This window comes from Hyaena hyaena, unplaced genomic scaffold, assembly GCF_003009895.1.
Source record: "Hyaena hyaena isolate Hyena2069 unplaced genomic scaffold, ASM300989v1 scaffold_6, whole genome shotgun sequence".
Classification (NCBI taxonomy): Eukaryota; Metazoa; Chordata; class Mammalia; order Carnivora; family Hyaenidae; genus Hyaena; species Hyaena hyaena.
The window spans coordinates 4,660,457-4,687,436 of NW_024080638.1; the positions used below are offsets into that span (position 1 = coordinate 4,660,457).

At 45.6% G+C, this 26,980-nt stretch overlaps 1 protein-coding gene across 4 annotated transcripts in view; it reads left to right on the forward strand.

The window, feature by feature from the left end:
• Positions 1–26,980, forward strand: part of LOC120236916 (A-kinase anchor protein 2) — a 131,730-nt gene that overhangs the window by 66,117 nt on the left and 38,633 nt on the right. The window contains exon 1 of one of the 4 annotated variants that reach the window (XM_039240009.1): positions 20,944–20,994. The exons of the other annotated variants lie outside the window; for them this stretch is intronic. The gene's annotated coding sequence lies outside the window, so the exon portion shown is untranslated. Of the gene's footprint in view, positions 1–20,943; positions 20,995–26,980 lie in introns of those variants that run through there. 4 annotated transcript variants of the gene reach the window in all.

Genomic DNA, 26,980 nt, shown 5'->3' on the forward strand with positions numbered 1-26,980 from the left:
GGGTCCCCGCTGGGCATGTCTCCTTTGGCACAGGGAGACTCCAAGGACTGTATGCCCATCCCATTTTCTTTCTTTTTTTTTTTTTTTTAATTTTTTCATGTTTTATTTATTTCTGAGAGAGAGAGAGAGAGAGAGAGAGCATGAGCAGGGGAGGGTCAGAGAGAGAGTGAGACACAGAATCTGAAGCAGGCTCCGGGCTCTGAGCTGTCAGCACAGAGCCCGACGCGGGGCTTGAACCCACAAACAGCGAGATCGTCACCTGAGCCAAAGTCGGATGCTTAATGGACTGAGCCACCCAGGCACGCCCCCTCTCTCCATTTTCAAATAAGGACACTGAGGCTCAGAGAGATCCAACAGTTCATCTCATAGCAAACAGGTGGGAGAACCATGGTCCAAGGCCAGTTTTGTTTGATGCTGGATTCATCAGTCTTCCTACCTGTGTGGTGCATTTGGCTTCCCATCAGCACTAAAAGTGCCCCAACCACTAATCAAACACCATCCGAAAGCAGGACTATCCTCACTAGCAGGAGAGTGCCCAAAGGAATCAGTCTTACTTCTGTGTTCTAGACAGGATTTCCTGAGCTGCCATAAAGACACAACACATTTGGATAGAATACGGGGATGTGTTACTATGTATTAGAGTGTAGGTTGTATCAAGCAGAGAATATATTTTCCATCCACTGTTACTGGCACCCCATATTTTTTGTTTGTGTCATCTCCAGGGCTGCATTTAGAAAGATTAATATAAGAAAAAAAGATCAGAGGTGCAAAAGTCAGGAAACTATTTCAGCCTTGGCTTTCGATTCACCGCTTACGAAATTGAAATCCTGAAGTCCTGGGCCACTGCCTCTAGGGGGCCCAGGGTGGCACGGGCACGGCCAGGAGTCATTCTCTGACCTGACTCTGAGTTTTGTTGAGGGATAGCCAGAGCAGCAGGCCACCGTCAGGACAGAAAACCGATCCCCACCCCCCCACCCCCCACCCTTTAATGCTTTCATTGGCCTCGTGGTCTCCAATAGTCTCAAAATTAAGACCCAAATCCTGTACGGTCTGGTCCCATCCACCTCTCCAGACATCTTTTCCTTCATGAGCACCTCACCTCATCCCGGTGTAGGGGAGAGGAAAAAAAGCTTTTTTCTCTATCCATGTTAGGTTTCTTGTCTAGGGTCTATCAAATGAGACTGACAAAGAGTAAGGAGAGGTCAACAAGCAGGAGTTAATTAATGCATATGTCGTATTTCCGTACACACCCCCAGGGGACTACTCAGAGATGATGAGTAACTCAAAGGGGTGGTTAGAACTTGAACTTTTATAGCATCTTAGCAAAGAATAATTTTATAGAGGTAACAAGATAAAGGAAAAGGACTTTGAGTGTCTGAAGTGGCACATTGTGGGAAGGCAAACATATGGGGAAATGAATGGTAGAGAAGCAAGTTGTGTTGGGTACATTCTTCTAGTGCCGAGTCTGGGCTGGTGAGGGTCTAGAGATGTCTCCAGCGATTAACTTTTGTGCTTTCTGATAGAGAGAGGAAAGGGGATACCTTTACAAATTCATACCTTGCTTTTAGGCACATAGGGGGAGAGCAGAGAGATTTTTTTTTTTTTAAGATTTTGTTTTTAAGTAATCTCTATACTGAGAGGCTCGAACTCACAACCCTGAGATCAAGAGTCACGTGCCCCACCGACTGAGCTAGCCAGGAACCCTACAGAGGACTTTTCTTCTATCTGCTGCATCTTGATTGCATTCACCTCAAAATAATTCTATGCCAAGTGGCATGCTTTGGAGTGGCATATTCTGGTCCTCTTTGCCAGCCACCAAAGCCATTTGCCATTTTTGTCCTTATTTCTCTCACTCCTAACTCAGGGCCTTACACAGAAGCCTGGAACAGGCTAGTCCCCTTCATGGCCTCGAGAACGCCTTCTCTTTCAGATAACAGCTCATTTGTCGAGTCCTCCCAGAAGCCTCCCCTGACCTCCCTGACTAGCTCACATTCCCCTGTTAGCAGCTGTCAAAGCACTGTCTTTCCAAGCACTTCTCGCAGATGCAACTTCACTTGTATATATTTGAAAGTGGAAAGTGTCTTATTTTCCCACAACAATAAATTTCCGGAGAGCAGCTCCATGCCTGGTTCTCCCCATCATGCCTGATGCACAGCAGGTCCTCACTTGCAACAGTGAATGCATGCATGTTTGAATGAATGAATGAATGAATGAATGAATGAATGAATGAATGAAGTAAAGCCCAGCGAGGTATTTAGATCTGCTCACAGCAACTGCATAGCCTATGCTAAGGCGTAGCCAGAGAAATACTAAGCAGGCGAAGAGCTCACATTTCTTAGCTGTGGTGTTAAATTTAAATGGAGAATGTGTTGCTTCTCACTTTGAGTTTCCAGACTTCTAGATTATTCCTGTTTTAAATAGACCATGGAGGGCTCCTGGAGGGGAGAACAAGAGAATTCCAAAGGTTCACCTTTTGATAAAGCCTTGACCTTCCAGTTCATGTGCTTCTGCTCAGGGATTAGAAACCGGAGCATGGCTGCTGCATATTCTTTGCAATTTTTCCTTTGGTTGATTTTTCTACTTTTTCTTGAATGTGTACCTGGAGGGGAAGTGTCCCTTATGAATCCATGTGGCATATATAGTTGTCCTGCTGGGTTTATTTGTGTTTTGAGATTTGATCTGCTTTCAGTAGAGGTCAGCACCAGAAGCAGACCTCTGGGATTAGGTAGAGCTGGGCGCATGTTCCCCACAGCTCCTTCAGTAGAGACAAATTACTCGCTCTATTGCCAAAACACCCATTTTTAAAGTTGCTACTACTTCCTGTTTGCTCAGGTTTCTCTTGGCCTCATGAAGTTGGATCCATCCGATTCCCTCTCCTTTCTGGTCTATGTCATGCATGATCCCTTGAACATCTAGAGGAAAGCCTGTCACATCATCCTGTAGGCACTACTCAGGAGTGTCTATCCCACAACAGTGGGGCCTGTTGAGTTTCCCCCGAAGCTCCCATATTTACTGTTTGTTTGTCATTTGGGTTCTCAGTTCCATTCTGGCCTCTTTGTCTGCAATCTAAATGCAGCTGAGGACATTTCAGGAGTTCTGGGGGTTTTTTGTTTTTGTTTTTGTTTTTTTAAAGGGCAAGGTGTCATATCTTGAGCTCATTTCAGCCTCAAATTGGATTCTGTCCAGACTTTTGTTTGGGTTTCAGATGTTTAGCCCCAAACAAATTGAGCTGTAAGTTGAAACGATTCCAGATTTGGTAATGTTTAAGATTCCTCCCGGAGCACAAACAGTCCCTTACTTGAAGCTACCCTAAGTGCAGTTCTTGAATCTTGAATCTCTGCATTCCTTGTAAACACTCATGGTAAAAACAGTTAACGATTAATCTGCTTGTGTTCCAGTGACTGAGAAAATAAGCCTCAACACTTCTGAGGCCTCATCTTATCAAGGTCTAAGGGTGAGGGATGGTTTTTATAGCTAATGTAGGGCCTTGGTTTATCAGCTCCAGTGGCCTGGAAACTCCTTAGCTCTAGGTATTTGGGATGAGCAGAATGGACCCAGCTTAGGAATTCCAAGAAGGCACAATCAAGATAGAGAGCTGCCAAAGCTCACAGATGTGGAATGAAACCCATTTCTAAACCTGATTCTTTTGCTCAGTTGTAATGTGCTTAAAGCCTGGACCCACTTGAGATTTTTAAAGCTGGTTGGAATCTTTCAAACCTGGAATCATGCTCTGTGTATTTATTTGTGAAGCACGATGCTGGTGATTCCTAGCTATCTCACCAGGCTCTGTTGAAATCTTCAGAGTTGATTCCATCTTCCTTGTCCCACAAAAATGCAAAATGGTAGCTGGTGTGTTACATGTGTCTGGAGATGCTTTTGGCCCTTTCTCTCTAGAACTCAGTCCCCATATTGAGATATTAGTTTGACAAGTTGATATAAACTTGCTCATGTCAGTAATACTATCTTGTAGATTGTAGATTATACACTGTGTCACCCTACCCAGCACCCACATTTTATAGGAAGAGAAATAAAGCTGGCAGAGAATCGAGGCTAGACCCGCTTCTTGACTGTAAATTGAGGCAGGACTCTGTATGCGTTTTAGTGGTTAGTCTTTTGAAGAGTTTGCTTCAAAAGCTTCGGTATGCATGTCTCCAGTGTTGTCTTTTGAGATTAGGTTGTAGTGAAGCCTTTGGATTAAATATACCAGAAAAGGCAGAGGAGAAGGAATTTGTAATGTAAATGATCGCACTGTGCTTCCTGTGCAGTAGCAATAGGCTGTGCTGTGGCTTCCATGGTAGCGCCCAAGTGCTTATACCATTGTGACTTGAAATTTGCTTGCTTTGTAGATCCTACTTGGGAACCGATTTTCAGTGCACTTGATGGAAGCCACTTTTTCCCTACAGTTTTGGGGAGGTTAAGTAAACTCTAGCCCCAATTTGGGGCTTGAATTCATGACCCCAAGATCAAGAATCCCATGCTCTACCAACTGAGCCAGCCAGTTGCCCTAGGTAGTAGGGACTCTGGTTATGTCTCCGTGTGTACACACATACTGTACATATGTCATTAAAGAAATAATTAGGAGTTAATTTTTAATAATGTCCATCTGGTGATGACAAATTAATATGTCTTCAGATCTCTGATATTTGACCCTATTCCTCATACGCTGCTGTTCACTGGTACTGATCAGCAGAGCTAATGAGGTGCCTAAGTACTGCTGGGTTTCATTGCTCCTTGCTGGACTTGGTCACACTTCTTTTTGCATGTGGGTGGACATAACATTTATCAGAAGGCAAATCCATGAGGAACTAACTCTATTACAAGTATCCTTTTCAACCTGCAAGCTACCTCAGCCAGTTAGTTAATTTTGCACAGTAGTCTATGTGGTTTTTATTCCAAAGCTTTTTGTGGAGCTTGGTAAGCAGCCTCTACTTGAAAGAGCAAATCAGTCCAGGTTGTTATATATGTATTATACCCTTTCTAGTGTGATGCTCTTATTTTCCCCTTCAGATTCTTTCTGTTAGAGCCAAACTCCTGCTCTTGCTTTTCACAATATAAATCCACAAATTACTACGTGTCACCAGCAGCCTTAGGGAGTTTTGAAAATATCAAGTGGCTATACCTGTAAAACTTGGCAAAGGAGAGCCCTTCTTGACAAACGTGGCTTCATTTTCTTGAAGAGGAAAACCCGGGGTCCACCGGGTTCGTTTTTTGTGAGGTGGAGACCCAGGTCCGGCCCCCAGACGATGAGATTTTGTGACTAATGTCTGGGTTGACCACAAAGGAGACCAGAAGTCCAGAGCTTTGTGTCCACAGCTGCCTGGCAGGAAGAAGATTCTAACCCCCCAGAGCAGCTTCTATGGTGTGAGGTGAGGAATTGGCCTAACAACAGAAAGCCCATGCTTCTAACCACCTCAAGAATATTCTTGGCATTATTGCTGGGGACAGAGGTAAGGCCTGTTTAGGTGGGGAGAAGAGAAAGCTTTGGTGGGTGTGCACTCGAGCAGTGTCACTGAGAGGTCATAAATGCCCAGTGCTTTTCTGTCGCCGCGCACACAGCTCCACCATTCCAGGTGCGCCAGGGACCACTGTGCTTTCCCGGGTGCACAGCAAAATAGGAGACTGGATCAGAGAGGGTCGGTAGACAAAGGCTTGCATTGCTTTGTGTGTGTGCACGCATAGACGCCCATCAACTGTCCAGAAACTGGATTGCCATTCAGTCCTCAAACAAGTGACTTGTTTAGGAAACTGAAAACTGCTATCTCCTTTAGGAAATATTCAATTCCAGCAGTCAGCCCCGAGGGTTAAAGAGCCTCCTCCCTCCAGTCTGCTTTGCTCTCTGTTCCCAAACAATGCTTTGATGTGCAAGTCTCTCCTAATGGAAGATAAGTCATCAATTAACCCAACCAGAAGGTTAAACTGAAAACAGACTTTTCAAGGAAGGGATTATCTCTGAGTTAACCACTGATTGACGTTATCTATCTGGGATATATTCTTATGGAAAGACTTAATCCCCACCTAGGCAGAGTGGAAGGGGGGTGCAGAAGTATTCCAGTAATTTGGTTTGTTTTGAAAGTCACTTTAGAAATTGGATCTAGGTCACTTGTGCCTAGGGTGGAGATGACCATAGTTTTCCTTTCCAAACAAGTTGCCATTTTAATTCCTTTAAGAATTGGCCCTAATACTATTAAATTGCTAGGGTTCTGTTGTTGTTTTTACAAAAAGTAAACAGAGCCATCTATCTTTATATAATAGCATTAATAATATTGTGAACTTAAACATAATGCAGATGAAACAGATTTGTAATTGTGTGCTTGAGACTTGCAAGTCAAAATAACTTTTGTTCATTTTGACTTTCAATCACCTTAAAATACTGAGAAACCAGTGCTAATTTACATAATATGTTTCAGGAAAATATAAATTTCATAAATTGAGTTAATTCACTGTTACTTTTTTAGGTATGCCTTTTGTTTTTTAGTATGTTTAGGAAACCAAGAAAAAGGGGAGGCTATTAAAATATTTATTGCCAAAAATTTAGAGAGTAAAAGGGTAGTTATTCCACCACCCTAATACAATCAATAATTTATTTTCTTCCAGTCTTTTTTCCCCTATGTTTGCTACAAAATGTAATCCATCTACCTAGATTCTATTTCCTATTTCATTAGCTTCATTGAGTGTTTCAGAAATTATGCCCATGTTCCTTACAGAATTTCTATTTGGGGTGAAGAAAAAAATTTATTTTATTTATTATTTTAAATGTTTGTTTATTTTTGAGAGAAAGAGACAGGGCATGAGTCGGGGAGGGGCAGAGTGAGAAGGAGACGCAGAATCTGCATCAGGCTCCAGGCTCTAAGCTGTCAGCACAGAGGCCTACGCAAGAGTCGAACTCAGGACTGTGAGATCATGACCTGAGCTGAAGTCAGACACTTAACTGACTGAGCCACCCAGGCCCTCCAGCGGTTGAAGAAAACTTTTAGAAATAGCAGTAATGGCTGCACTACATTGTGAATGTAGTTAATGCCACCACACTGTATACTTAAGATTTTTTTTTTAAAAAGGCAACTTTTATGTTATATATATGTGTATATATATTTTCCCACTGTTAAAAAACAAAGTTCAACCAGGTAAACTTGAATATTGGACTGATTAAACAGTTTCAGAAATGAGCAGCATCCCTTCTAGCAAGAAGAAGGGAACTCCAGAAAGTTGTATAAAATGGAAGGCTTTTATAGGAAGGAGTATGGGCAAGAAAGTTTTTAGCAAGAGAAAAAAAAAAAAAAAGGATTATTCCAGGCAAGGTCACTTTCCCTTAGAGGGAAGGGCTAGGGATCATATTAGGTCGATTACTTCATCTTCTTTTGGGGGATGGAGGGAGACCATGTGACATATGACCTCATTGGTGCTTATCAGAAAATTCTGGATTAGCACGTTAAGATTTCAGGGGGAGATTGACTCTGCAATTAAGTTAGGTATTAAGCCCTAGTTTGGTGACTTGGCCTGGCCCAAGTAATGCCATCTGGGGCCTTTGGATTTTTTCTAACACCACACTGAAAGAAAGCGTATAAAAACTATGCCCCCAAATAGTTTTATCTTTTTTCTTTTTTGAGAAGTAGAGCACTGACAGACTTCAGAGTTAATAATGTTTAGGAGAAAATTTTAGCGTGGAGTCTATTTTCCACAAGATTCGAAATCCGAAACTTTTTAATACTGGGTTTGGACTTTGTAACAAGCCTATAGTTTAAGAGGAAAAAGTTCAGCAGTGGAGTGGCATGTTATGGAAACTTCAGACACCTTGGAGATGTCATATTTCAGGCAGAGGTAATTAAAGCCCCTCCAGGAATACAGCAGACTCCTAGCGATGTGTGTGCTCAGCCCCTGGGAAGGAGGGCAGCCATGATGGGTGATTGCCCTGGACTGGTAATGACTGATGAATAACTTTTCCAATTAAACTTCCAGTTCACCAACATGAGTGAGGCCGAACCCTGCCCTCAGGGGCTCCAACAATAACTGGGAAAGTCCTCTAGAAGGATGGCAAGATGTGACCAGGCAATTCATGCTGCTGGAGTGTTTTTGTACGAGGAGGCTTCACAGGGAAGCCACTTTGACCTACTGCCTTGCAGAAAAGCTGAGTGAGAGAGAGAGGGCGCCAATGAGGAAAGTAGCTCAGATTTGGAAAGGGTGGTGGGCCCTTTATTCCAGACTCAGGAGTTTCTTTTTCTTTCTTTCTTTTTTTTAGTTTATTTATTTATTTTGACAGAAAGCGAGAGTGCAAGCAGGGGAAGGGCAGAGAGAGAGGAAGAGAATCCCAAGCAGGCAGAGCCCAAGGTGGAGCCCAGTCTCACAAATGGTGAGATCATGACTTAAGCCGAACTGAGTTCAAGAGTCAGATGCTTAACCGACGGAGCCACCCAGATGTCCCCAGGAATGTCTTATGAAATATTAGTCCAGGGGCCCTGGTTGGCTCAGTTGGTTGTGTCCAACTCTTGATTTCGGCTCAGGTCATGATCTCACTCTTTGGGAAATGAAGCCCTGCATTGGATTCAAGAGCCTGCTTGGGATTCTCTCTCTTCCTCTCTCTCTCTCTCTCTGCCCTTTCCCTGCTTGCGTGCACTCTTTTTCTCAAAATTAGTAAATAAACATGAAGAAAAAAAAAAAAAGAAAAGAAATTAAGAAGTCCAACTGACATTTATCGAGGGCCTCATGAAGCATCATCTCTTGCTTCTTTTGGTTCCTTGTACAGCACCCTAGTCAGAGCTGAGGGAGGGACAGAGCCTCAGGAAATGGCTGTGCTGCACTATGGTGGGGGGAAGGAAGACCCAGAGCCACAGTGGTACCCCTGATCTCAAGCATCCGTTGGGGTGGCGAGGGTTCAGATCACAGACTGGGTGACTCTTTCTGGACCACAAACCTGATTTCCTTTGCTCCTGGGACATCTGGTAGACGTGGTGCATTTATGTTCCTAAATCCTGAAATAGTGCAAAGATGGATCTAGGCTTGCAAAAACACAGGCAAGCTAGATATATGAGTCTAATTGGGATGAAAGTTTTAAACACCTGAGATTTTCTCAGGTTATTGTTTAGCATTCATATCCCCACTTTGAAGTTTACTGGCCCAATATGCCATTAAACATGAATTAGTGGAACCAAGAAGTGATTTTAAACAATGTTTTTTATAACAAGTTCAACCATGTTACTGAAAAGAAAATGGGCCAACTTATGCATTTTGGCATTACACAGTGACACTGGGGGGGCTGACTTAGCCCTTATTAGCACTGCTGTCTTTACAGGAAAAGCCTTGCCCTCTCCCTTTCCCATTCCCCTAATGGGCCAAATATTTTCCAAGATGAGATACCTGAGTTTTAACCATCTGGGCCAATTCTTAGTTTCAGCAGGTAATCACTAGTACAGGGAGCATGGCTTGGGGTTTATTTCTTCACTTTGCATTGGGGGTGCTCAGAAAAACTAAGGAGGGAAATGGGAGATTCAGCATTTTAGAATACAACAAAGCAACATCTTGGCTCAAGCCAACTTTTGGTTCCAGCATCTCACAGCTTGAAATGTTTGTTAATTGTGTTCCTGAGCCATTGAAGCCCCCACCTGTGGGCCCAGCCCCTGTTATTTCCTGTTCTTGTATCCTCACCTCCTGCTCTCTTGTTTGGGGAGGGGTCCACATCCGGAATGGACTGGCTTCACTGGGCTCCCTGCTCTTGTGGTCCAGACTGTGTACAAGCCAAACAGACATTCTTGGGAGTGGCCAGACATTATCTAGAGAATTCCAACCATTCAGCTGAAGAGAAAGTCACTCACCTAGAGCATTTGGAGGAGAACTCCTGGCATCTCAAGTAGGGGCAGATGGCAGACACAGCCTTCTAAGACTACCCTCCGAGGTACAGCCAGGACCTCAAGGTGAATTTTACATTCAGAGAGCCATGGCACATCATGTGTCTTGGGAAAGCAAAAAGGATGTCAACATTTGCTTTTTTGTTGTGGACTTTGAAGAGCTGGACAAGCCAGGGCTTAGACCTCAACTCGGTCACTTACTTGTTTTGTGTCCTTGGGTAAAATACATAAATTCTGAGCTTGGTGTCTTCACCTGTGAAATAGAGACTGTACCCGACTTCAAGGTATTGGTGTGTGGGTTTGTTGAGATAGCATATGGAACGGTCATAGTAAATTGCCTACACATTGTCATGTTCAATTAATAATTGTGACCATTGTCATCCTTATCATTTGTATTTCCTGTAAAGGAAAGTGGCACACAGCTCACTCAGAAAGCACATGGGTCCATTTGGTGTGTGGTAGACAAAGAATCTCAGAGCTTATCTTCCTTGTCTGATAAGCCTCTCATCTAGATTGTTCCAACTTTTAATTCCTAATCGACATGAGACAAGGTTACAGTTAACTGCCCTGAGAGACAGTTAACTGCCCTGAGAGTTGCCTTACCACTCAACGACTTGAGGCAAGTCCCTGAAAACTCTGGATCTCTTTCCTTAGCTGTGTGGTTAGAGATGTCAAGAGTCCTGGCCTCATAGGCTGGTCTTGAGGAAAAAATGTCACTGTGCATTAAAATCATTTAATGGCAATGGCTTGTATGTCATAATGTTCATTGTAAGTTGATGGCCACTTACTCATCAACCTCAACCAATACCTTCAAGATCCGTGATCTGCGGGCCCCTGTGTTCCGTCTCTAGTTTCACAAGGTACATAGCCATAGCAGCTCTGAGATTAAAGCTTCAGTCCTTGCAAACTGGCTTCTGTGGACCGTAGTTCCCACGTACCCTTCCATTCCAGATAGGCGGTTGGTAAGCCTGTACCCATTACTGCCTGAGTATGCCCTTAGACCCTCAGGTATTCCTTTGATCTTCCTGCTTGGTCCACAAATGTTAAAAAGTTCAGATGCTATGGGGCCACTTGCCTCTGACACGGCTTGAAAAATTCTGTCATTGGCCTGCTGCCAACATAGAAAACCAGCGTGAACTGCCTTGTTTTGATGGCTTACCTTGTCCCTGTCATGAGGCCAGCTGCTTTCACATACTGTCTCTTTTGTAACCTTCATAACAGCCTTAGAAGGTGGGTGTGTTGCTTTCTTATTGCTGCTGTAACAGATTACCACAAAATTAGTGGATTAAAACACTAGCTATGTATTCTCTCACAGTTCAGGAGGCCAGAAATCTGAAATGAGGGATAGGAGGATTGGTTCTTTTCGGAAGCTCTGAGGGAGCATGTGTTTCATGCCTCTCTCGGAGCTTCTGGTGGTTGACAGAAATCCTTGGCACTCCTTGGCTTGTTGATGTATCACTCCAATTTCCACCCCTGTCCTCAGATGGAGTTTTCTTTCTTTGTTTATCCTTTGTGTGTTTTTTCTGCTTATAAGGACACCAGCCGTTGGGTTGTGGGCTCACTCTTCCCCTATGACAGCATCTTACCTAATGACATCTGCAAAGACCCTTTTTCCAAATAAGGTCACATTCTGATGTCCCAAGTAGACTTGGATTTTGGAGGGGACACTATTCAGCCCACTACAGTAATTGTGCCCATTTCACAGATGAGGAATCTCAGCCTCAGAGAGGAGCACATCCTTTGTGTAAGCATCATGCAGTTCATTTGCGACACCAGATGATTCAAAGCTTGAGCTTCTTTGCCCTAATATTCATGTTCTTCCCATTAGATCACCTTACTGCACATAAATAAATAGAGAATAAAAAAAGGGTCTAAAACTCACGGCAGCAAAATGGTTAGCAGCACTCAGCTACTAGATCAAAGGGGGCCGACCAGGATGAAGCAGAGTCTGCAAGGAAATGGTGTCCCGCTTTCTGGTTGCTGGTTCTCAGACTTTATCCTGTTTCCGTAATCAGCATAACTTGTTGGCTCTCAACCACAGCGTCCTCCCGGCTGGGCATGGAGATTCCTCATCAATGAGACACGAGCTGGTGGTCAGGTTCCACTGACATTGAGCGAAGGAGAAGGGCGCATTTCTTATTGTGAAGCCGAGTGCTCTCCCACAGCAACCTGTACCCCGTCTTACTGCTCGTTTATACTTATCATGCATCCCCTAGGGCTATGGAGAATTTCCACACTTTCCTTCTCCTGCGGAGGTTCCTTCCTGGCATTCAGAGCCACAAAGGCAGTAGACGGAAGCAGGTGACCCTGCTTCCCTCAGCTGCCTCCAGAGCTCAACTGCCCAAACTTTTCCCAGAATGTGGTCCCGCAGGGCTGGCCCAGGGCAGGATTGGGAGAGCCCGTGCTGGGAATATAAGAGGAATGTGCTCACCCCTGGTTAAAGCACAAGACAGACCGGGGTTAGGTCCTCAGTGTTAGGGGCAAGCTGCCCTTCATTTCAGTCACAAAGGCGATTCTGGTACCAGGCTCAGAATCCTGTGTAGTCAAGGGCAGCATTTTGCTGCATGAGGTGGCAGTCAGAAAATTTGGGTGGGGCTGCCTCAAGCCTTCCTCACCCCTTGGCTGCCCTGTACACCTTGCTCTTCTTCAGAAGACCAATGTCCCCAGCACCTGTCCCGATCCAGAACTACCACTTAGTCCTGGCAGAGCAGGACTGTGAGATTGACCATCTGGACTTTTCCTGGAGTTCTTTCTTCCTGCCAGACAGTGCCGGAGTTAGTTAGAGCAGAGGTCTGTTTGCTTCACAGTCTGCCTTCACATATGGCTTTGTGCTTTTGAAGAAACCCAAGAAAAGTGAGTGGTGGCTCATAGTGACACAAGTAACTGTGATGATGAAACCTGCTTTGTGGGTGGGGAGGGTCTAAACCACCAGAGCCTTCCAGTGGTTCCCTTGCAATCTATTGGTCTCCGGTTTAATAGGATCAAAACTTTTTTCCTGTTGGTCAGTGGTGGATCCTTTTATTGTTGAGTTTTCTTGCAGCTCACCAGTCATTTCATTTGAAAAGTATCTCTTGATTGTTGTGTTTTCCTTCCTTCTCCAGAATTGTGAGCATAGTTTGGGGAGGTGAATACCTCCTGCCTTTGAGCAGGGAAGAGCTTGGTGGGTGACTCTACTTCGGAGCTCGGCTCCATGCTGCCCCAGGGCTGGGAGCTGGGGGCACAGACGGGAGGGGATCCCAAGGCAGAAGTGGCACTTGAGTTCACGGCCAAGGGCTCGGGATTGCCCCAGTGCAGTTACCATCCACCTCTAAACTGCTCAGCACTCACATCATGCATTAATAACAGATAAAGTGGTTTTGCTTACAGCATGCCAGATTTGGCAAACCCGTCATATTTTTTAACCAACTATTATTTTTAAAACTTTACTCAAAGCTTTTAAAAGACCAAAAAATACTTTAATAGACCAAATACTTTCCTCTGTTTTAGTAAATACTTTACTAGACCAAAAAATTGATTTAAAGTCAATATGTGTATGTATGTTTGTGTGTATCTGTCTGTCTGTCTTATAGGTGGATGGGGAGGTTTACTAGTTGGACTCATCTGCACATTTATGTTGAATGGAGCCCCCAAATGACTATTGTTTAGAATAATAAATTAAGTCCACCTCCAATTGTTGTTCTCTCCTTGACTGATCTGACCTTCAGAAATCTTTCATGGGGTTTTCCTATGACATATCTTGACTGTGACATAGTTTGTGAAATTCTATGACATTTGACTTCCCAAGAGGAATTTGGTTACTCACATAGTGGTTCACAACTTTTCTGGGAATAGGCAGTTCATGGAAGGAAAATGCTCATATATGACAGCGAGTCAATTACCTGTCTCTGATGAAAAGGAAGATTATGTTGCCCTAAATTGCACAGATTGAGAGCCTGCCCATGAAAGTATAGTGTTGTCACAGCAAGAAAGCTCAACTTCCTTGAGAGTAGGCTACATTTTGATACACATTGGTCATCATGACTGAGTAAAGGCTTTAGTATTCATTGTGGAGAGAGAAAATGGAGATAAGAGGCACTGCAATACCTGACAAGTAGCCAAGCCTTGGTCTATTTTAAGTCTAAGTGTATTTATTGTTTTTTAAATGTTTATTTACTTTTAAGAGAGAGAGAGAGGCAGAGTGTGAGTGGGGGAGGGGCAGAGAGAGAAGGTAACACAGAAACCAAAACAGACTCCAAGCTCTGAGCTGTCAGCACAGAGCCAACGTGGGGCTTGAACCCATGAACCATGAGATGATGACCTGAGCTAAAGTCGGACGCTTAACTAACTGAGCCACCCAGGCATACTTAAGTCTAAGTGTATTTAAAGCTCAAATGTGTAACTTCTTTGTTTATACATGATTATTTTCTTTCTTTTTTTAAATAAATTTTTTAAATGTTTTTTTAAATTTATTTTTGAGAGAGAAAGAGAGACAGCGAGAGCAGGGGAGGGTCAGAGAGAGAGGGAGACAGAAGACAGGCTCCAGGCTCTGAGCTAGCTGTTAGCACAGAGCCCGACGTGGGGCTCGAACCCATGAACCGTGAAATCATGACCTGAGACGAAGTCAGATGCTTAACCGACTGAGCCACCCAGGTACCTCTATACATGATTATTTTCAATTATTGCTTTTCTAATTACAAAAGTAATACATGCCCGATAAATGGAAAATCTTTATAAAATAAAAATTACAGACTCCACATTAGCTTTTCATTCACCCTACAATGATGGGTTTCTCCCCTTCTCCAGAGTTAATCCCAGTTAATATGTTGATGTGATTCTTCCAAACAATATGTATACAAATGATATCCTTGGCTTTTAGGCAGGGATTTAATCTCCTCTGGTGCCTAATCTCCTGCCACGGGTGCCGTGCTCCCTTTTACTTCTTGCCCATCTGTCTGTCTCACTATATTTTCATGTACTTAACTCTCTTTTTTGCAAGTTAATATATGCACATGGTTGGAAATTCACAAGGTATAGAAAAGGACATAGTGAAAAGAAGTTAACCACTTCTACTTTAACCACCATTTGTTGAGTTCTTTTACTGCAGAACAAGTCCCATATTGTGTACCTGTATTTCATATCAATTCCCTTAGGTAGTAGCAGTATTGCAGTCATTTTACAGAGAGTGAGGGGCCTGATCTGTTGGATGCCAAAGCCCGTTCCTAACCAGAACTCTGTACTCCTTATGTGCATGTGTATATTAAAATGGCATCATTCCAGATTGCCATGTGATTATGATAAATTTTCTTTCAAAAAGTTGCACAGCACTCCATTGATCAGGCAAATTGTAATTTGCAGATACTGATTATTACTAAATGTTTTCACCACCTGAAGGTTTTTAAATATATTTTTTAATTCAAATTCTAGTTAGTTAACACACAGTGCAATATTGGTTTCAAGAGTAGAATTCAGCGATTCTTCACTTACATACAACACCCAGTGCTCATCACCACAAGTGCCCTACCTAGTACCCGTCATCATCTAGCCCATCTCCCACCCACCTCTATCTGTCAACCCATAGTTTGTTCTGACATTAAGAGTTACTTGTGTTTGTTTCCCTCTCTTCTCTTCCCCTTCCCAGATGTTCATCTGTTTTGTTTCCTACATTCCACATATGAGTGAAATCATGCGGTATTGGTCTTTCTCTGATTAACTTATTTTGCTTGGCATAATACACTCTAGCTCCATCCACGTCATTGCAAATAGCAAGATTCCATTCTTTTTGATGGCTGAGTAATATTCCATTATATGTGTATATATACGTATATATATATACGTATATATACACACACACACACACACATGCACACACACACATACATATATATATATATATACACACATACATACATATATTCATACACACACACACACCACTTTCTTTATCCATTCATCTGTCGATGCTCATTTGGGCTCTCTCCATAGTTTGGCTGTTGTTGCTGCTATAAACATTGGGATGCATGTACCCCTTTGAATCTGTAATTTTTTTAGCTTTTGGTAAATACCTAATAGTACAATTGCTGGATTACCTGAAGGTTTTTATTGTAACAAGATGGCAGTGCATTTCTTCTAAAGCTTTGCCCTCCATGATACACTAGATGCCACCAACATTCCTGCAGAAGTTAAGAGTAATAGTGTCTGAGACAGGGAGCAAAGGGACCTTTTGAGTCTAAGATCCTTGGTGGAGGGACTTCCTAAAGACTCAGGGCAGAAATTTAGTGCGTGCCAGGCACTGTGGCACTGCATTGGTCTGCTAGGCTTTTTCGGCCCCTTTCCCTGACAGGGTCACTACTAGCTTCATGTGGTTCTGGAAGGAAGTGTAACACGGATCATTAGGGTTCTAGATTTTCCTCCCTTCTGAAGCTGACCTTTTGAGAGTGTTGGAGGCAGTCAGAGGGTACACTGAGTGATTGCAGGGTGCCATGGGAAGGGTAAGGGCTTGGAAGTTGGTGAACTATTTCTCTTTCTGTAGAATAATGTTTCTTATGGGAATAAATAAGATCATGGCACATGACATAGCTGGGCGGTCCATACATCCGTGTGCCTTCTGGCCAGCTCCTGCTCCGTAGCTTTTAGTGCCCTGAGCACCAGCGAGGTACTGACTGAATTTCCTAAAGCCTTTCTCAGCAAAGTCACCGTGCTGTTCCCTTCTCATCAATTTGCCCTCAATAAATTAAGGACTGGGCAAGTCTTAGTTTCCCACACTTTACCCCAGTTAGAGATCCCTTTGGGTAAACAGGCCATTTTAAATTATAAATATTCCCATCAAATTCACATCTAAGTGCAAATTGCTTTAAAGACCTGCCTCCTTGCTGCCGCGTGGAGTCATGTGAGCTGAGACCTAGAGGTGGACCTCCCTGGATGGTACGGGGAAAGGCAGCCATGGCCTGAGAAAGGATATTTGGAGGTGCCGAGACACAGGCTTCTTTCGGCATGTGCCTCGCACTGGACCTTGGAGCAGTTTGAAAAGCCGCAAGCCCCCAGCTCCCCTCTGTTCCGGGAAGCGTGTGGAGGGAGCTTTCCCAGCCTGACCTCTCTCCTCCTCCCCGTTTTGCAATTCCACGCAGCAGGCTGGGTCTCACCATTTTTGCAGCCAGCCTTTCTCCACAATGCCTACTTCCATCTAGTTCCTCCTGATCTCAACAGATCTACTTTGGAACATTCTGTCACACTAAGGTATATAAGTGGGGTGGCTACGCTTAGCAGAATAAACTCCTTCGACAAAGGAGTTGCAGCTCTGACAAGGGGAATGTCTAAGACAGCCGAGTTCCATCTGGGAATCCTTGAAATCTCTGTTGGCACAAGGATCAGGCAGTTTCAAAGCCTGAGGCTGCTGCTGCTCCCACTCACTGGCTGGCTTCCTCTCGGCTCTGCCCTCATTGTTACCAGACTCAGAACAACCCAGCGCCTCGCCTTTGCCCAAGGTTCACGCTGACATCACAGAACCGCAGGGATTAGGAGCAGAAAGGAAGTGGATTTTGAGGGTTCACCTAGTTTGGGCGTCTCATTTCTCAGACCAGAAAAACGAGGCCCAGAAAAGAAACGTGGCCTTCCAAAAGTCACGTAGCAGCAGGTGCATGGTTTCAAAGACAGCCTGTTTCTACCTCGCATCTGCTGTCACACTTCCTGGGCTCCCCCCTCAACTGCCCGCTGTGGCTTCCAGGGCAGGGCTCTACTCTGTGGGTGGGATTCGTGAATTCTAGCCAGAGTTCTGTTCTTGACCAACTGTGTGACCCTAGGGGGGGGCTCGGCTCCATGGGCTGGGGCGTGCCCCTCTGTGGAATGGGTGAGAAACCTCACCTTGCTGTTGGTGGAGGAATGAATAGAGAAGAAATGTAAATAAGACTGGCACCCAGTAGGTGCCAATAGATATTTGCTGAATGATGGGCATAACAGCATCGATTGCCTTCAGGCCCCAGCTACTGGGCCCTCACAAATTGCACTCTGTGCCCCAGCCGACCGGGACCAGGTTTCAAAATGGCTTCATTTCCCCCAGTGCCAGACACCCTCAGAGACTGAAGGAAGATCAGGTTACAGCATAGGAGAATTAAACCGACAGTCCAATTTATTTTTATAAACTCGGGAAAACCAGCCCCGGCTCTGAGCCTCCGCTGAGAGGGAGGTGGGGGGGCGAACAGCAGAGAGGTGTGTGCGCCGGCTTCGGCTCTGCTCGTCCCTGCCAGGAGAGCCGCTGCCATCAGACACGGCGGCTGGGTTTATGCATTCGCTGCCTAAATCGACCCTGCTGGTTTAATTTTGCCCTCTGCCTCGGAGTATAAAGCGCTTTTCTGGAGTGCCTAACTGGCTTTGCCACAGAGTTTTCCTGAACTCCATCCTCTTTCTGGCAACCAGAGGGAAGGTGTGTGTGTGTGCATAAGCGTACATACGTGTGTGCACAAATGTGAGTGCATGAGTGTACATGCATGTGTGTGAGTGGATGTCTGTGTGCGTGTGTGTTCACTTCCTAGAGCTGCCATCACAAAGAACCACAAACTGAGTGGCTGAAGCAACAGAAACTTACTGTCTCGTAGTCCTGGAGACGGGAAGTGCAAAAGGTGCCAGGCAGGGCTGAGGGCCGTGGGGAAGGGCTGTTCCAAGCCCCTCTCCTTAGCTTATGGATGGCTGCCTTCTCTCTGGAGCTTCACATGGTCTCTCTTCTAGGTGTGTCTCTAAGTCTCTTGTTACAAGGGCGTTAGTCATATTGGATTAGGGCCTACCCTGAGGACCATGTAACTTGATTACTTCTGTAAGGCCCTGTCTCCAAATAAGGTCACATTTTGAGGTACCGTGTGTTAGGACTTACACATAGGAAGTTGAGTTTCAACCCATTACAGTGAGCGTGTGTGTGTGTGTGTGTGTGTGTGTGTGTGTGTAGTGAGACATAGCATCTCAGACTCCAGTCAGAAGCATGCCTGCTATTTATGGGGCACCTGGCTGGCTCAGTTGGTAGAGCATGTGACTCTTGGTCTCAGGGTTGTAAGTTCGAGCCCCATGTTGAGTCTAGAGATTACTTAAAATCTTAAAAAAAAAAAAATGAAGAAGCATGCCTACAAATTAGATAATAGTACTTTATTATTTTTTCTTTTTTAGTTTATTTTTTAAAGTTTTATTTATTTATTTACTTACTTTTTGTAATCTCTACACCCAACGTGGGGCTCAAACTCACAACCTCAAGATCAAGAGTCACATGCTCCACTGACAGAGCCAGCCAGGCACCCCTAGCTCACACTACTTTAAGAGCACATATCATTTTCTCTTTTGTGCACAGGAAAGATTTAAAATAGTTATTTTTTATAAACCTCCTCATGGAAGCAGAGGGGGCAGGTGTGATTACGTAGAAGGTCCTAGGTACCACTCTTGCCTCTTGGCTTGAAAACATCACTTCATGGAAGGCCCTCATCTGCTTTGTCACTCTCTAGCAGAGCAATGCCACCCTTGGTGTGTGGTTTCTCCACCTCATTTTTACTGTAGACTGTCAAGTAGCATCTTGAAATACCTGTGGCTACACCAAAGAACATTCCAATTATTCCAAAGGGTACATAAACTCAGAGTGTCCATAGCGTTCTCTGACGACTTGGTATCACCGAGTTAGCCCTTGAGAAACTGCTGGATATTTCTAAAAAATTTCCATATATTAAAGATATTGTTTAGATATTGTAAATAGCTGTAAAGTATAGTATCCTTTTCGCTTCCTTTTCAAAAGGCTCTGTCTGGGCTCCATCCACTCTGATTACTCTTTCCTTGACTCGTATCCTCGAGAGGGTCCAGGGAGGTCTGCTTTGCGGGCCAACCCGCAGACCACTGGGGAGTCCGGCCACCAACTTTGGGCTGCTTGCCTGCTTCACCAGGAGAAACGGCTCTCAGAGTGTTCCTGAACTTGTTGGCCATGCAGGACCATGCTTGGTGTTTGCCCTCCTCTCCCTGGAAATATCCATTCTCTCTGTCTTCTCCAAAATGAATTCTTCATGGCTGTGCAGGGACCTGTATTCTGACCAACTTTCTCAGTCAGACCCTGAGTTATGCCAGTTGTTTTTTTTTTTTCTTTAGGTCAACCTAAGTTTGGGGAGCAGGTAGGTGGAACCTGGGGGCAGTGTTGGGGGCTAGTCTGAACACCTGGGCAGGGGGACCTACGTCATCACTCATTAGCTTTAGCATATAGCGCTGGGAGTCTGATTGTATGGCACGGAGTCGGGGATGTCTGTGACACTGGTGAACATCCGAGGCACGTAGGCATCTGTGTCTCGGCTGTTGCTGTTTGGTGGCGGAAGACCCTGGTTACCTCCCAGAAAATGGAGCCACTTCCCCCAGACACGTCTCGAAGTAACAACACTCATCCCAGACTTCAAATTCCTCTGTCCCACTTCAGGGTGAGATACAATGTTACCCTTTAAAATCTCTCTTCCAAAGACCATTAAAGGACATCGAAAGTACTTGTGAGATAAACTTATGAAGTTAAAAAATGTTGGCTACAAAATTGCATGTACTGTCTGGTCTCCACTATATTAAATACATATTTCTAAAAAGGAGACTAAATGGAATGCAATAAAATATTAACTGTTTTCCTCTGAGTGGAAGGAGGATGAATAATTTGTACTTTCCAAAGTTTCTACAGTGAGCATTTATTACATTACAGACACACAGGCATATATATCTACTATAAATCTATTTATAGTATTATATGTAATGATATATATATTATATTTATAGTATATATTATTTTACTGGATCTTAGGGATCTTTCAGATTTTATGCTACCTCAGCATCGCCAGGATATTAATTCCCTGCTTGCCCAAGGCCCATCTCTGACTTTCTAAGAAGACAGTGGTAACTGGTTCAGATCGACACCGTGGTGCCGGGGCCCTCTGGCCGCTTCTGCCTGGTCCCTGCCCTCCAGGCTCGGCCTCTAGGGAGGGGCCAGGCCTCTTTGAAGGAGGTTAAAGTCCTTCTTTGTGTGAACGGCCTTTTAGGGAGCAGAGGGAGGGGCAGCTGTGACATCACAGGCTTCAGTCAGGAGGCTCGGAAGGAATTTGTCCAGCTTGAGCCAGTGCGCAGGAATCTGTCTGGAAAAAGAGGCAGTGCTGACGGGGGACGGGGGACGTTTGAGACATGCACTGTGGGCAGGGTAAGCCGAGTCTGCTGACCTATCTTCCTGTCCTTTTCTTTCTAATCTGGAAGGAGCGGGCTCCTTCCCCGGGCCAGTCTTGGTGGAGGGGGACTCAGAGCCGGGGCTGGAGGGCTGTGCTGCAGAGTCCTTTCCCGCTAGAGGAAGAAGGGGCAGCTGAGCTCCAACTGGCCACTTGCTCCTCTCGTAAACCTTGTCACTCCCCCCTCCCCGCCCCCAGTGTGTGAGTTAAATGGCAGAGAGAAGTGTGACACCACCACGCATCCAGCGCGTGCACAGATGCACATGTGGGGCACACGGTGCCGGGCAGATGGTACGTGAGGGTGTCTGCGAAAGAGAGCCTGTGTGTCTGTCCGTGTCCAGAACAGAAGCGAGCGACCCAGCGACTCTGGTCACTGGTTTTCTACTTATTGCCTTGTGTTTATTTAATCTACAACACGGCCACGCTGTGGGACCCACCGTGTTCGTGGAGGGGCTCAGGGCTTTCCGGGGAATGTGTGTGCCCGTGTCCTGCAGGAGCCTGGGGAGCGGGAATAGGACCTCATCAGCTCCGTTCATGTGTCATCTGTGGACAAAGGGTTAAGCTCAGAAGCATCTGGCACCGTTTCCTCTCTCCGCTTGGCTCTCTGCCTCAACATAGTGGATGTGTGCTGGGTCCACAGTGGTGCTCTGCCTTTGCTCTCTGCCATTAGTGGTTGGCCAGGCAAGAGCCCAAGATCCTGAACTATTTTAAAACCAAGAGGGACACAGCTGAGTTATAAAGAACTAAAGCCGGGCTTGCTTCTGCTTTCAGCAGAATTAGTTACCCTAGAAATTTCTGGCTGCAGGAGCCCAAGTTCCCTCTGGGGTCTTGGTCTTGGTTTATTCTGGAGGTGGGGACTGCCCTGTAAAATCATCTCATGGAGAAAAGGGCCTCGGGGGAGAGGAGCATCTGAGGACTCCTTGACAGAGCAGGGAGTGCGTTGCACTGAGGAGGAAGCGAAGCCTGACCTTTTTGGAGCAGAAGCGAAGCATCTCTCCTCAGTTACGGGCAACTCTGAAGCCTCCCAGTCGTTCCCAGTCACTCCTGATGGGAGTGGATCTCCAGGCAGCTGAAAGAAACAAACCTTTCACCAGTTGCTATAGAAGCGGAAACAGCTTCCTTCCTCCCTCCAACCCCCTTGGCTCCCCACCCCCATCTTCAGTTGCTTTCCCAGAAAGCCCAAGCTGTAAATGTGCTAATCAGACAACACCTTGACATATTCCAGATGTGCAGCCTGACATCTGAGCCAGTGACATTTGCAGCTGGGTTAGGGGCATACTATTAATAGGGCGGGCTGTGATCTTGAGGAGACTCCAGGACGTTACACCTTGACCACTTTCCTCCAACAGAGGTGTGAGCCAAGACATAGTTTGTTTCTAGTGAAGGAAGGTTCTAGAAGTATTTTTATCCCATCTTGAAGCCAGAGAGATAGCAGAATGGTGATGCCGTAGAAGCTCTCTGGAAAGAAAGGCTGGGCCTGTAAGAGCAGGAACATCTTTTTAGAACTATTTAGCTGTAATGCTTCACGGCGGGAGGTCCAAGCGCCATTGGTAGTGTTAGCTCCCTGGATGGGAGCAGCATTTCACCCTGCGCCCGCCTGGTCTAACTTTAGCCTGCAGCTGCCCAGGACTGCTTGGGGTCTTTACGGTCTGGCAGGTTTCCATCAACCAGGGAGGGGTCCTTCTCGGGGAGTGATGAGGCTTCTGGCTTCCCACCGTCAACCCAGGCCCCTGGTCCTCCAGGCTGGAAGGAGCTCTGTTAGGGGGCGGAAGAGGAAAGGCCGCCTCGGACTGGAATACGGCCCAGGCTATCACCCGGCGCCTCTCCCTCCGCTTCCTGGCCGGGGCCTGAAGCCGAACCAAGGAAGGAAGCAAGGCCTTCTCAGACATTCCCATTCTCTGTCCCCTCACAGGGGTGGGTGGAAGGGGCCTACTCAGAGGCCCTCCGCACTTTCTCCGGCCTGCCCCAGCTGCCATCTTCAGCGGGGAGGGTCGGAGGAGCTGGAGGCCAGCAGCTGAGGAATTTGGGCGCTCCCAGCTTTCTTCATAGACTTTCTAGCCGGCCCGGTTTGTGCTGCTGAGCAGGGCTGGGATTTTCTCCCCACATAGCACTTCCTTTGCCTTGTGCTTTTTGCTGTCTTTGGAGATTGCCTTGGAAATCTCTCCCTCCGAAGTGAAGTCGTATGCTCCTTGCTGCAGAGTGGGGACCGCTTCAGAGCTCAGGGGACCCCCACCCCCACCCCACCATGGCCCCTGCCCAGAGCTTCCTCCTCAGCACGTTCCCAGGGCACGCTTATCCTCGTAGGAATACTCTTTGACCTCTTCAGCCTTTGGGCTCCCCTCCCACACTCCTGAGGTTCCCTCAGCTTGGGGAGTCCCTCTGCCCCAGATCTCCAGACCTTAGCTCCGCTGTGATCCCTCCAACTCTGGTAAAGTTCAGGAGAGCAATGTGGACATCTTTGAAGCCTCTGTTAGCCCGGCTGCATCCCTTTCTTCCATTTACCTTGGTGATGGAAATAGCAACCAGGAAGTTGAGTCCTGTAAGCAGCATTCTAGATGCTTCCACTACAGAACTAGTTCTCTGCTGTGATAGCAACTGCGCCCTGTGTACTCAAAACTCGACTTAGGAAAGAGAGAGAGGGTAAGGAGGGAAAACGAAGACGCTCTTTGGTTTCACAGCTACGCGGAAGTTTTATTTTATAGCCACGTCTCTGTTCCTAGGCCAAGAATGAGTTTGTATTTTCGGTGGAACTTAAAAATAACTGAATTAAAGGATCAGGTCACCTATTACCTGGGGAAAAGTGTTTCTAATTTAAATAGCATGGCCTTAGTAGGAAGTAATCTGGGTTATTCCGAGTAGGAAGCTGGTTGTGTTGCCGGGGCCCCTGATGTTTGAGTGATTTGGGTCACACCACGCATTTAGGCTAAGAGCCTGGGAGGTCACAGCTGGTAACAGGTAGTGTCAAGAGGTAACAGCCTGAGGGGGGGTGAGGAGAGGGGTGGGGAAGCTGTGAATACATTGGAGTAAAAGCTTCAGCTTCTTGCTTGTCCTTGTAGCAAAGGATACCTGTCTGGTGTTCCCCTGGGCCCAGCCAGGTCTCCTAAGGAAAGTGTACCTCCTTCAAGTTCTTTCAGCTCACGATACGCCCAGCTGCAGACCCAAGCGCCCTCGGAAGAGAGAGCACACTGCCATCCTTCACCCTAGCTGGGCAGCTGTCAGGGCCCCGATGTGTTTTCCGTGCAAAGTAAACAGTCTTCTAGAATCGCACCTGTGCTGTTGACTCTGTGGCATCGGGGAGGAGACACAACCTTCAGGCGTGGTGTCTGTTGCAATATCTGAGATGTGAAGTATTAATATGTTGCCCCTGGGTTGCCGTGGAGGAAGCAGAGGACTCTCCTCAGAGGCCTGCTTGAAAGGCAAAATTCCCAGACCAAGCAGGAAATCAGCACCTTCATTTCTAACTGGGGGGCCATACAGGTAGAGCAGAAGATAGGAAGCTGAAACTAAGTCTCCAGGAAGTCTGTCTCTGTGCCATTCTGAATAAAGAGTGGGGCAGGGTCTCTGACTCCTGAAGCCAAATTGTGAGTCTCCCATCAATTCTAGAGATACAGGTGTGCACACAGTCAACCAGAAAGCCAAGTGCATACTCTTTAGATCTATCTACCTTTATCAACATATCCCTAATCATTTTGGAAGCCTGCTGTCACTGAGAACACTTTTTGAAGTATTGGGAGAGAATTTGGAAGAACTGGCCTTCAAATCCTGGCTTTGCCGCTTCCTAGCCAGGTGATCTCGGGAAAAATCTTTTAATTTCTCTAAACGTCATATTCTAAAGTTTTAAAACTAAAGTACAAAACTCTGCCTTTCCTGCGTACAAAAGGGCCTTGTTGCAAATATCAGCTGAGATCACCTATGTGCATGGACTATGAACAGACTGTGTCCACAGTAAAATGGAGATGTGACGGAGCACCTGGGTGGCTCAGTCGGTTGAGCCTCCGACTCTTGATTTTGGCTTAGGTCGTGATCTCACAGTTTGTGGATTTGAGCCTCTCATTGGGCTTCACACTGAAGCCTGCTTGGGATTCTCTCTCTCCCTCGCTCTCTGCCCCTCCCCCACTCTCGCTGTCTCTCCAAATAAATAAACCTTTAAAAAATGGGGATGTGACACTCATAGCATACCCACAGGACAGGCTCATTGTGCTGCCTCGTTCACTTGTACATCTAGTGCGGCTAGTAGCATATTGGCTATGATCCAGGTTCTGTTCAGACCAATGTGTGACCCCTCCTCTACTTCTGACATGACTGGAAAAGATTAGGGAGGTTAGAGATGCCTTAGGTCTGACTTTCAGCCTTGCCTGGGCCTTTCCCCTGTAATTGCCTCATGTTGATTTCTTTTCTTCTCAAAATCAAAGCTTCCACATCACCCCCTGCTCCTCCCCCCAAAGTAGTCAACCAGCTCCCAGAGAGAATTTAATAATGGTCATTTACACTTCAGTGTAACATTGCTTGATAATAAGGAACACTTGCATTAAACACTTTGCAGTTTACATAGTGCTTTTAAACACATTATCTACTCTAATTCTCAAAACAGATTTGAGAGATCTTGTTACAAGTCCTGCTTACAAAGGAGTTATAGTCTCCCAAGAAGAGTCCCATGATTGTCTTGCATAGGGTCTGGCAGAACTTTCATAGGAGATACGGGGCACCCATATTGTTAATTAACCCATGCTAATTTGTTTTGCGTAACTGTTAAACATGTTTTGGTAAATAACGGCAGCTTGAGACACAACCTGGCTACCAGGTTATAATAAAAGCAGGTCTTGGGGCACCCTGGTGGCTTAGTCGGTTAAGCGTCCGGCTTTCGCTCAGGTCATGATCTCGCGGTTTGTGGGTTCGAGCCCCGCGTCGGGCTCTGTGCTGACTGCCAGCTCAGAGCCTGGAGCCTGTTTCAGTCTGTGACTCCCTCTTTCTCTGACCCTCCCCTGCTCACGCTGTCTCTGTCTCTCTCTCCTAGAAATAAATAAAAAACATTAAAAAACATTTAAAAGCAGGTCTTGCACTGAGTTCTGGCACTCATACAGACATTTAATAAATAAACGTTTGTAAAAGGAGGCATAAAACCTGTCTGTAACCTCAAAGAAACCCCATGTCCTGAAGATTCTAGATGCTCCAGCCCCACCTTGCATGAAGACAGATGTGGTAGTTTTACAAGGCAGGATTCCCTTACCCTATAATGGTTGTTAAACCATTCAAGTCCTCTGAACCCAAAGCTGGAGAAAGAAGCATTTGGCTTTTAGGCTCGAAGCACCATCCCTAAGGGTGGACAGCCCCCCTCCCGTGCCCTGCTCACTCTGTTTGTAAATCTATTCAGGAAAGGATGGAGAACATCTCTAATCTGCAAATGTGAACACCACCAATTTCACCAGATTTCTCACTTTTATCATGGTAATTGACAAGCCACTAATTTTACTGATGAAAACCCATTTCTCACCTTAATTATACCAGTTGGCAAAGCCTCAGGGGGGGGCGTGGGAGTTAAAGAGAGCCAAACTGCCCAGGAAGAAAGCCACCTATGGAGCCTGGAATTTCTGATTAGATCCTGGTTGACCACTACTAGAGTGTATATTCCCAGTTAGAAGGGCTATCTGCCCCTGAATGCAATTTAAACTAATTTCTGACACACACACACAGCTGTATTAAATTGTCTCTACCTACATATTTTAGAGTGAGTAGTAGATATCCTGACCAGGTATTAGCTATTTTGGGAAGCCACTAGGCTGGCAGGTATTATGTGTCGTGATCCACGAGGACTCCACCTGAGGGTTCGTGGGGGCAGCCCAAAGAGAGTGCCCCCTAGAACCCTTTGAAAATCCAGTTTGCTCAGTTTTGTTTTTGTTTTTGTTTTGTTTTGCATTGAGGCACAGTTTATTTGAGAAGGACTTTCCAGTTCATTTAACCAATGTG